Source organism: Rhinatrema bivittatum, chromosome 16 (genome assembly GCF_901001135.1).
Source record: "Rhinatrema bivittatum chromosome 16, aRhiBiv1.1, whole genome shotgun sequence".
Classification (NCBI taxonomy): domain Eukaryota; kingdom Metazoa; phylum Chordata; class Amphibia; order Gymnophiona; family Rhinatrematidae; genus Rhinatrema; species Rhinatrema bivittatum.
This window is the reverse complement of record NC_042630.1, coordinates 5,039,993-5,054,555: the sequence shown is the minus strand read 5'-3', so window position 1 is coordinate 5,054,555 and position 14,563 is coordinate 5,039,993. Positions and strand designations below refer to the sequence as shown.

Below are 14,563 nucleotides of genomic sequence, written 5' to 3'. Positions count from 1 at the left end.
AGGGTCCATCAAGTCCAGTATCCTGTTTCCAACAGTGGCCAATCCAGGCCACAAGAACCTGTCAGGATCCCAAGGGGTAGAAAGATTCCAGGCTGCTTATCCCAGGGATAAGATGTGGATTTCCCCAACTCCATCTTAAAAATGGTTATTGGTTAATGGACATTTCCTCCATCAACTTGTCCAAACCTAACCTCTTTAGCCTTTCCTCATAAGGGAATTGTTCCATCCCTTTTATCATCTTGGTCGCCCTTCTCTGTACCTTTTCTAATTCTGCTGTATCTTTTTTTTAACATGCAGTGACCAGAACTGCACACAATACTCAAGATGAGGATGCACCATGGAGTGATACAGAGACATTATGATATTCTCTGTTTTATTCTCCATTCCTTTCCTAATAATCCCCAGCATTCTGTTTGTGTATGATATATGAACACAAGATGAGGATGCACCATGGAGGGATACAGAGGCATTATGATATTCTCTGTTTTATTCTCCATTCCTTTCCTAATAATCCCCAGCATTCTGTTTGTGTATGATATATGAACACAAGATGAGGATGCACCATGGAGTGATACAGAGGCATTATGATATTCTCTGTTTTATTCTCCATTCCCTTCCTAATAATCCCCAGCATTCTGTTTGTGTATGATATATGAACACAAGATGAGGATGCACCATGGAGTGATACAGAGACATTATGATATTCTCTGTTTTATTCTCCATTCCTTTCCTAATAATCCCCAGCATTCTGTTTGTGTATGATATATGAACACAAGATGAGGATGCACCATGGAGTGATACAGAGACATTATGATATTCTCTGTTTTATTCTCCATTCCTTTCCTAATAATCCCCAGCATTCTGTTTGTGTATGATATATGAACACAAGATGAGGATGCACCATGGAGTGATACAGAGACATTATGATATTCTCTGTTTTATTCTCCATTCCTTTCCTAATAATCCCCAGCATTCTGTTTGTGTATGATATATGAACACAAGATGAGGATGCACCATGGAGTGATACAGAGACATTATGATATTCTCTGTTTTATTCTCCATTCCTTTCCTAATAATCCCCAGCATTCTGTTTGTGTATGATATATGAACACAAGATGAGGATGCACCATGGAGTGATACAGAGACATTATGATATTCTCTGTTTTATTCTCCATTCCTTTCCTAATAATCCCCAGCATTCTGTTTGTGTATGATATATGAACACAAGATGAGGATGCACCATGGAGTGATACAGAGACATTATGATATTCTCTGTTTTATTCTCCATTCCTTTCCTAATAATCGCTAGCATTCTGTTTGTGTATGATATATGAACACAAGATGAGGTCTCACCATGGAGTGATAAAGAGGCATTAGGATATTCTCTGTTTTATTCTCCATTCCTTTCCTAATAATCCCCAGCATTCTGTTTGTGTATGATATATGAACACAAGATGAGGATGCACCATGGAGTGATACAGAGACATTATGATATTCTCTGTTTTATTCTCCATTCCTTTCCTAATAATCCCCAGCATTCTGTTTGTGTATGATATATGAACACAAGATGAGGATGCACCATGGAGTGATACAGAGACATTATGATATTCTCTGTTTTATTCTCCATTCCTTTCCTAATAATCCCCAGCATTCTGTTTGTGTATGATATATGAACACAAGATGAGGATGCACCATGGAGTGATACAGAGACATTATGATATTCTCTGTTTTATTCTCCATTCCTTTCCTAATAATCCCCAGCATTCTGTTTGTGTATGATATATGAACACAAGATGAGGATGCACCATGGAGTGATACAGAGACATTATGATATTCTCTGTTTTATTCTCCATTCCTTCCCTAATAATCCCCAGCATTCTGTTTGTGTATGATATATGAACACAAGATGAGGCTGCACCATGGAGTGATACAGAGGCATTAGGATATTCTCTGTTTTATTCTCCATTCCTTTCCTAATAATCCCCAGCATTCTGTTTGTGTATGATATATGAACACAAGATGAGGATGCACCATGGAATGATACAGAGACATTATGATATTCTCTGTTTTATTCTCCATTCCTTTCCTAATAACCCCCAGCATTCTGTTTGTGTATGATATATGAACACAAGATGAGGATGCACCATGGAGTGATACAGAGGCATGATATTCTCTGTTTTATTCTCCATTCCTTTCCTAATAATCCCCAGCATTCTGTTTGTGTATGATATATGAACACAAGATGAGGATGCACCATGGAGTGATACAGAGGCATTATGATATTCTCTGTTTTATTCTCCATTCCTTTCCTAATAATCCCTAGCATTCTCTTTGTGTATGATATATGAACACAAGATGAGGATGCACCATGGAGTGATACAGAGACATTATGATATTCTCTGTTTTATTCTCCATTCCTTTCCTAATAATCCCCAGCACTCTGTTTGTGTATGATATATGAACACAAGATGAGGATGCACCATGGAGTGATACAGAGACATTATGATATTCTCTGTTTTATTCTCCATTCCTTTCCTAATAATCCCCAGCATTCTGTTTGTGTATGATATATGAACACAAGATGAGGATGCACCATGGAGTGATACAGAGACATTATGATATTCTCTGTTTTATTCTCCATCCCTTTCCTAATAATCCCCAGCATTCTGTTTGTGTATGATATATGAACACAAGATGAGGATGCACCATGGAGTGATACAGAGGCATTAGGATATTCTCTGTTTTATTCTCCATTCCTTTCCTAATAATCCCCAGCATTCTGTTTGTGTATGATATATGAACACAAGATGAGGTTGCACCATGGAGTGATACAGAGGCATTATGATATTAAGAACATAAGAACATAAGAAAATGCCATACTGGGTCAGACCAAGGGTCCATCAAGCCCAGCATCCTGTTTTCAACAGTGGCCAATCCAGGTCATAAGAACCTGGCAAGTACCCAAAAACTAAGTCTATTCCATGTAACCATTGCTAATGGCAGTGGCTATTCTCTAAGGGGCGGATTTTCAGAGCCCTGCTCGCGCAAATCTGTTTTATTCTCCATTCCTTTCCTAATAATCCCCAGCATTCTGTTTGTGTATGATATATGAACCCAAGATGAGGATGCACCATGGAGTGATACAGAGACATTATGATATTCTCTGTTTTATTCTCCATTCCTTTCCTAATAATCCCCAGCATTCTGTTTGTGTATGATATATGAACACAAGATGAGGATGCACCATGGAGGGATACAGAGGCATTATGATATTCTCTGTTTTATTCTCCATTCCTTTCCTAATAATCCCCAGCATTCTGTTTGTGTATGATATATGAACACAAGATGAGGATGCACCATGGAGGGATACAGAGGCATTATGATATTCTCTGTTTTATTCTCCATTCCTTTCCTAATAATCCCCAGCATTCTGTTTGTGTATGATATATGAACACAAGGTGAGGTCGCACCATGGAGTGATACAGAGACATTATGATATTCTCTGTTTTGTTCTCCATTCCTTTCCTAATAATCCCCAGCATTCTGTTTGTGTATGATATATGAACACAAGATGAGGATGCACCATGGAGTGATACAGAGACATTATGATATTCTCTGTTTTATTCTCCATTCCTTTCCTAATAATCCCCAGCATTCTGTTTGTGTATGATATATGAACACAAGATGAGGTCGCACCATGGAGTGATACAGAGACATTATGATATTCTCTGTTTTATTCTTCATTCCTTTCCTAATAATCCCCAGTATTCTGTTTGTGTATGATATATGAACACAAGATGAGGATGCACCATGGAGTGATACAGAGACATTATGATATTCTCTGTTTTATTCTCCATTCCTTTCCTAATAATCCCCAGCATTCTGTTTGTGTATGATATATGAACACAAGATGAGGATGCACCATGGAGTGATACAGAGGCATTATGATATTCTCTGTTTTATTCTCCATTCCTTTCCTAATAATCCCCAGCATTCTGTTTGTGTATGATATATGAACACAAGATGAGGATGCACCATGGAGTGATACAGAGGCATTAGGATATTCTCTGTTTTATTCTCCATTCCTTTCCTAATAATCCCCAGCATTCTGTTTGTGTATGATATATGAACACAAGATGAGGATGCACCATGGAGTGATACAGAGACATTATGATATTCTCTGTTTTATTCTCCATTCCTTTCCTAATAATCCCCAGCATTCTGTTTGTGTATGATATATGAACACAAGATGAGGATGCACCATGGAGTGATACAGAGACATTATGATATTCTCTGTTTTATTCTCCATTCCTTTCCTAATAATCCCCAGCATTCTGTTTGTGTATGATATATGAACACAAGATGAGGTCGCACCATGGAGTGATACAGAGGCATTAGGATATTCTCTGTTGTATTCTCCATTCCTTTCCTAATAATCCCCAGCATTCTGTTTGTGTATGATATATGAACACAAGATGAGGATGCACCATGGAGTGATACAGAGACATTATGATATTCTCTGTTTTATTCTCCATTCCTTTCCTAATAATCCCCAGCATCCTCTTTGCTTTCTTGGCTGCTGCTGCACACTGAGCAGATTTCAATGTGTTATCAATGATGACGCCCAGATCCTTTCCCTGAGTGGTGACTCCTAATGTGGAACCTTGCATTTTGTAGCTATAATTTGGGTTTCTCTTCCCTAAGTGCATCACTTTGCACTTGTCCACATTAAATTTCATTTGCCATTTGCATGCCCAGTCTCCCAGTTTTGCAAGGTCCTCTTGCAATTTCTCACAATCCCCTTGTGATTTGACAACTTTGAATAATTTTGTGTTATTGGAATATTTGATCATTTCACTCTTTCCTTCCTGTGGGTCATTTATAAATATATTAAAAAGCAGTGGTCCCACTCCACTATTCACCTTTTTCCATTTACAAATATTGACCATTTAGTCCTACACTTTTTTTCTTTTTAACCTGTTCTTAATCCACAACAGGACCCTGCTCCCATCCAATGACTTTCTAATTTCCTAAGAAGTCTCTCATGAGGGACTTTGTCAAATGCTTTCTGGAAATCCAGATACAATTTATCAGCTGGCTCACCTTTATCCACAGGTTTATTTACTCCCTCAAAAAATGTAACAGATTTGTGAGGCAAGACTTCCCTTGGCTAAATCCATGTTGGCTTTGTCCCATTAAACTGTGCCTATCTATGTGTTCAGCAGTTTTATTCTTTATAATTTCAACCACTTTTCCTGGTACTGAAGTCAGGGTCACCGGGCTGTAGTTTCCTGGATCACCCCTGCAGCCCTTTCTAAAAACTGACATTCTGTTGGCCCACCCTCCAATCTACAGGTATTGTAGATGATTGTAAAGACAGTTTACAAATTACTAACAGTAGACCTCCAATTTCATGTTGGTTTTTTTCAGTTCTTTCATCCCTCTGGGATGTATACCATCTGGTCCAAGTGATTTGATACTATTTAGTTTGTCAATTTTCCCAGTACATCTTCCAAGTTCACTGAATACCTTTAAATATCACTTCTGACATGGATCTCTGCTTTACATCTTCCTCAGTAAAGACAGAAACAAAGAATTAATTTAATCTCCTTGCAACTATATAGCCTTGACCTCCCTTAGTGTCCCTTTTACCCCTTGACCATATAATGATCCAGCTAACTCCTTTGTAGGCTTTTTACTTTAAATGTGTCTGAAAAAGTTAATTTAATTTTTTTTTCCACAGCAAGCTTCTTTTCAAATTCTCTCTTTGCCTTCCTTATCAATGCTTTGTATCTGACCTGCCAGTTCTCACGCTGTATCCTGTTTTCTTCATTCCGATCCCTTTTCCATTTCTTGAAAAATGTTTTGTTTTGTTTTTTTTAGCTATTATAGCCTCTCTGACCTCACCTCTTAACCATGCTGGTAGTCATTTGGCCTTTCTTCCACCTTTTTTAATGCCTGGAGTACATCTGGTCTGGGCTTCCAAGATGGTAGTTTCAAATAACTCCATGCCTGATGTAAACTCATTATAGAGTCATTCAAATATCTCAAAGGTATAAATAATGCACAGGAAGTAATTTCCAGTGGAAAGAATTTGTTCATCCCAGGGGGCAGAGCAAGGTATGACATAAGGAAATCTTTCATGGAAAGGGTGCTGGATGTATGGAATGTGCTCCTAAGGAAGATGGTGGAGGCCAGAACAGTAACAGAATTCAAGAAATCCTGGGATGGACACAGGGGATCCTCGAAGGTGGGGAAAAGCTTGGAACAGATACAGAGGATCCTCAGTGGTGTGGGAAAAAGCCTAAGAGAGGATCCTCAGTTACAAAAAAGTGAAGGGAAATCCCAGAGATCAACCTGAATTGATGACATTTCACCAGGAGTATAATGGGCTTATGGTGCTTATCTGTGGTCACAGTCTCTGTTTCTACGTTTCTTTTTCTACTCCCAGTTTCGGTCACTGCAGTCGCAGAGACGGAGGCTTTGCTGGCCGATGGTGCCGCCACTGCCCTGCATGAGCTCGTGTGCGTGCGTGACAGCGTTTCAGAGGAAGTGGAGTTGTGCTCATCAGCGAGTGTGGAGGAGAGGGCTGTGGTTTCACAGGGTTGCTCACTTCAGCTGCAGTGGCTTTGTCCAGGTCCTCGGTGAGCCTGTGCGATGCTGATGGCGAGAGATAAGGGCTGAAGCTCGGGGGGAGTCAGGAAGGGCGCGGGGACTGGTTTGAAGGAACTTGGACACTTTTTGAGTTTTGTGGACGTGAAGGTTTTGTTTGCAAGAGAAGGTCAATGTTTTTGGTGTGGGAAGTGCAAAGGTGGTAGGTGAGAGAGGGTGGGGGACAGAGAGGACTAGAGGGGGAAAGAGTAGAAGAGAGAGTGAGAGACAGATACGGTTAGAGGTGGAGGGATAGAAAAAGACAGAGATAAAGAGGGAGTGAGTGGAGGGAGCGAGGAGAGATGTACACAGAAATAAGAGAGCGAGAAGGAAACATTTATTTAATTATGTAAACGTTTTATATACCCTCGTTCCAAGCAAAGATCACAACAGTTTACAAATTCAACAATGAAAGATGGTTTACTGGTTCGTATTCATAAGCAAGCATCAAATGAAAAGTTCATTCCATATTAACTAACTGGCTGATACAGTACAGTAAGGGGTAATAGCGCGTCAAACGCGCGGCCAACCCCCCCGAAACTAATAGCGCCTGCAGCATGCAAATGCATGTTGATGGCGTTATTAGTTATTCCCGCGCGATTCAGTAAGTAAAATGTGCAGCCAAGCCGCACATTTTACTTTCAGAATTCAACGCCTGCCCAAAGTTAGGCGTTAATTTCTGCCGGCACCGGGGAAGTGCACAGAGAAGCAGAAAAAACTGCTTTTCTGTGCACCCTCTAACTTAATATCGCCATGATATTAAGTTAGAGGGTGCACAGAAAAGCAGTTTTTTCTGCTTCTCTGTGCACCCTCCGACTTAATATCATGGTGATATTAAGTCGGAGGTCCCAAAATTTAAAAAAAAAAAAGTAAAAATAAAAAAAAATTTTTAAATGTGCCCGCGGCTCGGAAGACGGACGCTCAATTTTGCCGGCGTCTGTTTTACGAACCCGTGGCTGTCAGTGGGTTTGAGGACTGACGCCAGAAAAATTGAGCGTCGGCTGTCAAACCCGCTGACAGCCGCCGCTTCTGTCAAAAAGGAGGCGCTAGGGACGTTAGCGCGTCCCTAGTGCCTCCTTTTACCGTGGGCCCTCATTTGCATGCTAAATTGTGCGCCCAGAAGAGTGGCCTGGGCGCACGTCGGGAGAGCGGGCGCTCGCCTTGGAGCGCCCGCTCTCCCGCGATTTTACTGTATCGGCCTGTAAGTATCTGCAGCACATGGGAAGTACATACATCAATTATTAATATTACAGATGTCACGTTATGTAGTGTGTTGTACAGACTTCTTGTATATTTATCAGATGATTTGTTTTTCATTCTTCCGTACGTATCTTTTGTCATTCTTATTACTGTGGTTCTTTACTTACTGTTAAGTTAGGTTGCATGCATTTTTGAATAGTCATGTTTTTAGCTCACATTTAAATCTCTTTCTGTCTGGTATCAAATGTAACATCTCAGAGTTTGGAGAACACACGATCTCTTATTTGTGACAGGTGTGCGCTCCGTGTTGTGGGGACAGTCAGTAGTCCTTTATTTTGAGATCTTAGCGTTCGCTGAGGTGTGTGGCTGTAAATTCACTTCTATCATACTGGCGTTACTGGAGTGAATGATTTTGAATATTAGAGTTAATATCTTAAAATAGATTTGGGATTGTACTGGCAGCCAGCGCAGTGAAATCAGCACGGGTGGGATGTGATCAAATATCCTAGTTCCTATCAAGATTCGTGCTGAGGCGTTTTGTAGTAGCTGTGATGGTTTTTGGGTACTAGTGGGAAGGCCAGGGAATAGGGTAGTAGGAGTAGTCTAAGTGTGAGAAGATTAGGGTTTGTAGTACTGAAGTCCTCGAAAGTCAGTAAAGGTTTTAACCAATGTAACATACGTAGCTTGGTGTATCCTGTCTTCATTAATTTACTGATCTGCATTTTCATGTTAAGTTTCTCATCCAGCTGGATCCCTAAATCCCATACTTGATTTTATGGAGGAATTTGAAAATTACTCAGGTCTACAACCGGTGGTTTATCAATTAATTTCACTCTTTTTGGGGGTTTATGTTGTGATAGTTCTTGCTGTATTACTTTCATGTATGTTGATAGTGTCGATACTGTATTTCCAAATGATTTGGAGAATGGGATGAGGAATTGTATGTCGTCAGCATGCAAGAAGAAAGTAATTCCTAAATCCGCCATTAACTTACACAGCGGGAACCTATAAATCTTGAATAGTGATGCTGATGGGGCTGAGCCTTGAGGGACACCCGTGTCATTATGGAAAGTGTCAGATATGTGATTGCCCAGTTTAATAGAAAGGAAGTGAACCATTTATCGATCCCAATGTTGCTCAGCTGGTGGCATAAAAGGTGTTGCATCTGTCAGACTCAGACAGCTTTGTCCCACTTGCCTCACCTCTTTATTTACCTTCTCCACCAGTGTCGGGAAGATGGCGACCGCCGCGTCTACTTGCCACACCCTCCGGCGTCCCCAGAACGGCTATGGCAAGGCTTTCCGCCATGATTCACTTGAGGTCCTCCTAGGGTGCGCGTGCATCACCCACGTCTTTATTCCTGCATTGGCGAGAACCTCGGGGGCGTCCCCCTCGAGTGACGTCACAACATCCGGGTATTTAGCCTGCCCATTTGCTGACTGACTTTGAGTTAGCAATCGGATTGGATTCATCCGGTCTAAGCTGCTCTGCCTCTTCCTGCTGCCGCTGGAAGCTCTCTCTACCCTCCAGGGTTCTGCTAACTTGGGTACCCGCTCCTCGGGGGCCCTATGCTTATTTCCAAGTACCTATCCAGTATCCAGGTACTCGCTCCTCGAGGGCCTGTGTCGTCTACCTTGGTGCCTGTTTACCAATTACTTCTATCTGCTGGGAACTCTATTATTGCAGCTACAAGAATTGTGAGTAATCTGACATCTACCAGTCTCTTACCTACAGCTCTTCTGTGGAAACCTGCATGGGAGCTCCCTACACCACCACTGTGGGACGGGTCTCCTCAGCCGAGGACCCCACACTGCTGCTGCAGGAATCTACTCACTACTGCCTCCTCTGACTCCTGTAAGCTGCATAATAAAACTTATCTCTGTGTTTGTGCAACCTGAGTCTAGCCTGGTACTACAGCTCCTCACGGGGCTCCTCCCTGTGGGAGTGGCCATCACTGTAGCACCCAAGAATCCACCCAAACACCTCAAAACCATAACAAAAGGGTTTGGCCCACTGTGTCAAAGGCAGCTGTTAAGCCAATTAACACAAGAAAATAAGATTCACAGTATCTCTTAAGGTGAGAAGTAATGCCTCGGTACACTGATGTTTGAGGAAAGTATATTATGATCATCCAAGTGGGTCACAAGTTGAGATAACCCTCCTGTTGTGAGTTTCACCTGTTTGTGGACCCTTGGTTGCTATATTGATGACTCCTCCCAAGGGGAGGGGCCTCGTGGGGAAAATACAGCAATAGGCCTTCTCTTCAGTAATGGACACAGAGGGAATTGTAGTTTTTATTACACAGCAATAGAGCAATACCCGAGGAGCGGGCAGCGCTCCTCAGCCAATGGAGTTGTCCCTGATGATAGAGTTCTGTCCAGGCACTGTGTTGTATCAAGTGTGGAGAGGATCTCACTCGAAGCTGGGAAGTGAAGGGTCCGGTAGTGATCCGCAGAGCGGGGTAGGCCGAGAACCCAGTCACAGATGACGCAGCCAGTAGTAGAAGATCCGGTAGTGTCCGCAGAGCGCAGTATGCCGAGACTCTATTCTGTGATGAGACAAGGTAAAGAGACTGAAGAATATGGGTACTCACGAAGGCTAATAAGCTGTGGGAGAGATGGCCTCTGCAGCGCGGAGGTAGAGAGGAGGTAAGGCTCGGAGCGCCAGAGCCAAGGAATCCTTGTAGGAGCAGGTCACCCAGGAAGTGGACAGGCGTGAAGCAAGGGCCCAGAGGAGCGGGTGCCTTGAGCGTCCGTGCTGGAACAGTGTAACCCCGGAGGATAAGAAGGAACGTGTAAGGCCCCCGAGGAGCGGGTACCTGGAACGCCCTTAGTAGCCAGCGTAACCCCGGAGGGTTGGTAGGAGCGAGCACTCAGAGCGAAGCCTCTGAACGTAGTCGAAATTAGCTGGAGTGGAATCCTTGCTAACTCGTAGCTGAATTGGAGATCGGAGGCTAAGTACCCGGAGGTGGTGACGTCATGCGGTGGGGACACCCCCAAGGTTCCCGCCATGACGTATTCAAAGGGGAGGGCGACGCACGCGCCCTAAGAGACCTCAGTGTAAGAATGGCGAACGCAATTGCCTATGCCGGTCCGGGGATGCCGGAGAGGTCGGCGTGGAGAGGCGGAGGCAGCCATCTTGCCCAGAGGAGAGGAAAGAGAAGAAAAAGAGGTGCGACAGAGAGGGCACAGCCGTCTGCGACCGGGCGCAACACCTCCTTTTCCCAGTACCTTTGACAGGAAAGAGGAGTTGGATATGGGCCTATAGTTGTCCCAGTCATTGATTTTACCAGTTTTGCTTTTCAGAATTGGTTTTATTACAGATTGCTTTAACCCTTTAGGTACAATTCCTTCTGCAAGCGAGAGATTCATTAAGGTTGTGATTGTGGGAGGAAGTGGATGGAATTGGATCACGTGGGTGAATCACAGGATTAATTTTGGTTATGATTTGACTCATTTCAAAATTAGATCCTCTATCAGACGTGGAAGATTTGATCAGGCTGAGTATCTTCAGGGGCTTTTTTGGGGGAACAGATAGGGAACTGGATTTTCAACCTTTTCATTCTGTCTATTAAGGATGTGGCAGATTCATTGGAGAAGTTATACTTTCTCGGGATGGATGATGTTAGGTGCAGATTCATTGGAGAAGTTATAGTTTATCGGGATGGATGATGTTAGGTCTTTAATTAGATTTTTAACAACATCAAAGAGCAATTTAGAGTTAAATGTTACATTTTGAGCCTGTCTAGCGTAGTAATCTTTTTTTTTTTTTTTGCTTTCTTGGTTAGTGCGTGGTATTTTGTTAGGAGGGATTTATATGTCCTGCCATTGTTTCTCTAGTTTTCCCGGGTTCTGTTTCGTGTGTCTTAAGTCTTCATTGTAGCAGGGCTTCATGTGTTCAGGGGTTTTCCTTTCTTTGTTAATAGTTTTCATCTGGATAGGGCTGAGGGTTTCAGCTGTGTCATTCACAATCTGATGCCGTGACTGGAATGCCGCAGTGGCATTTGCTTGATTTAGTTCAGGGAGCTGATTTCATATCGTTTCTTCAAGTACCTCAGTGTCTATCTTCCTCCTGAGAGTAGAAGTGTGGTGGTTATCTTTACTTTTGTGAGTTGTGTTGAGGAGGGTGACTTCTGCCTTTATTAATTGGTGATCAGACCAGGGTACTGCGGTGTGAGAGATATTTATTATACAATTACTGTTATTGGTAAAAATTAGGTCTAGGATAGGTCCAGCGTTATGAGCGGCATTAGAGACCATGGAAGCCTTGGGATGGTCTCGATTCATTTCTATGAATGTTTCATAGGCTTCGGTTCTTAGAGTTTTTATCTTCACGTAGGTTAAAGTCTCCTACAATCAAGGGAGAGTCCGGTGATGGAAACACCTTGGTGAATAATTCAGTCACTGGGGGGCAGTCCTTTTGTACTATTCCTGGGGTACAATGGACCAGTCCTACGTTTAGTTCTGGAGATTTTAGTATTGCTACTTCATATGGAGGGTTAATCTCTTATTTTGTATGGCACTAGCTTAAGCTCCTTTTTAGTGATTATTAATAAGCCTCCACCTTAAAATGAAAAACCTCAAAGTTAGGATGGGAGATTTGGTGTAAGAGACATTGGCTTTGTCATTCGGACATGTTTCAGAGATGCAAACGTTGCTGGGATTTAAATCCTCTAGCAGGGATTTGTTTCATGCCAGGCATTGAACATTTAAAAGGAGTGGAGTAAACATTAAGCAGGAAGAGAGAGCGGGAGAGATGTTACTCATGCTAGGGAAGATCACACTTCTTATCCTTCTTTGCTTTTCCTTGGGACACTCCTTATTCCTCTGTATGGACTGTTTCCTCGCACAGTCTCAGTGCAGGGTAGCTGAGCCATTTCAGCCCAGGTGTAAAGGTTGCGCACTTCGGGTCAGCACCAAGGGACAAGCTCCTTTCTGGCACAGGGGTCCTTCAGTGGCGCCTCCGTGTTTTGCTCAGCCCTGCGTCCTCCCTGCTCCCCATGCAGGAGTCGGTGGGCGGGAGGTAGAGAAGGAAACAGATGAGACAGACAGTGTAAGGAGAGACACCAGATGGTGTGAAAAGGAAAAATGGAGATTGGAGGGGAGAGAGAGGGTTGGGCACTGTGAGAACGCTGCACAAAGCTTCCTCCCAGCAGTGTCCTACTGCGCCTGGCCCTCTGCCTTCAAGGCTACAGCCTGAGCTGTTTTATATCTGAGATCCTTGCAGGGAGCAGGGCCCTGAAACACCAAAATTATAGTGCTGGGGATAGTGCTACCATGGTAGAAAGGTGCAGGGCTCATGATGTTCATCCCTCACCCCCACACCTGGCAGGCAGCAGTGAGCAGGATCCCTTTTCATGAGGGCAGAGGTCTCAGGGATACTTTTATTTATTTTTTTATAAAGTGTTTTATACACTGTCCTTCCATGTTCACAATGGTGCACAGGGCTGAGGCTCATAAATAAATGCTGAGTTACAGAGTTAGGCACACAGGCAGGTATTAAACTATGTAAGCATTCATACACAGACTCATTAAAGGAAAACATTAGTGGATTATAGTGGGGTTAAGATTAAGGGGTAGTGTAGAGCAGCGATTCTCAAGCTGTGGTCGTGTCTCCCGCTGTCCCACTGCCCCCTTGTACTTTCCTTCTCCCTTTTTCCAGACCCCGCGGAGGCCGCCTCCCTTCTACCTGCCAGTGGGAGTAGGAAGAAGGGGAAAAGCCTTTGATTGGCCGGTGAGGCAGGCATCGCATAGCCCGGGGATGGGGTGGGAGGAAGGGCAGTGATGAACTCCGACAAAGCAAGGCGCTCATCCCTGTGGTGGCGAAGAGGAAACCAGATCCCAACGAAGCAATTTCCCAATGCGGATGGGGCCAGGTCCCCTGTAGGACTTCAGCCGGAGACCTCCACACCCCTGGGAGAGGACACCCAAAGGGGAAGCCTCCCTTGAACCCCAATGGTCTATGGGGCTGCCCCAACCACCGCCCATCAGGGTCAGTAACCTGCCCTGAGGGCTGGAACCAATTATTTATTTATTTTTAGATTTTTATACACCGGTGTTCCTGTATTAAAATACAGATCACATCGGTTTACATTGAAACATAAAAATTAAGCCAAGAGGTAACAAATAAATAATAAAATTGCGCCAATGGTAATCTCCCTCCCTCCCCGTTCGACAACCCAAGCCTGAGCGAACCAAAAGGTTCCCGGCTCCCCCAGCCATGAGGTTTGCCTGGCACCCAAATTACTCCCAGCACCCCGATACTTTATCAGGGTGTCCTTCCCTTTCTAGAGGATAAATCCATATTCTGCTATTACCGTAATTAATAAGCAAGAGTAGGTTGGGATTTATTTAATATTTGGGTACTTGTGACTTGGATTGTCCTCTGTTGGACACAGGATGCTGGGCTTTATGGACCTTCGCTCTGACTCAGTATGGCTTGTTCTTATGTTCTTATCAGGCACTCTACAATACAGAAATAAAAGTGAAATAAACGGATATTGCAGGCAGCTGAAGGCGTGCGTCTTCCTAATGGGACCCCCAGCGAGAGCCCTTTATTGTAATGCTTGAGCGCATTTTCCGTTCCCAATCAGACTTTAGGAAGGAATTCAGAAAACGGCTGCAAGCTTGTTAGAAATGAACGCGCACTGGGGCTGCTTTTCTTGCAGCTTTCCCCTGATGCGCGCGCCTGAAACAACTCAAAGCTCGCCCAG

At 43.4% G+C, this 14,563-nt stretch overlaps 1 protein-coding gene across 2 annotated transcripts in view; it reads right to left on the bottom strand.

Annotated features, from left to right (window-relative positions):
• Positions 1–14,563, bottom strand: part of LOC115078357 (killer cell lectin-like receptor subfamily B member 1B allele C) — a 359,813-nt gene that overhangs the window by 295,711 nt on the left and 49,539 nt on the right. The window lies entirely within an intron of this gene.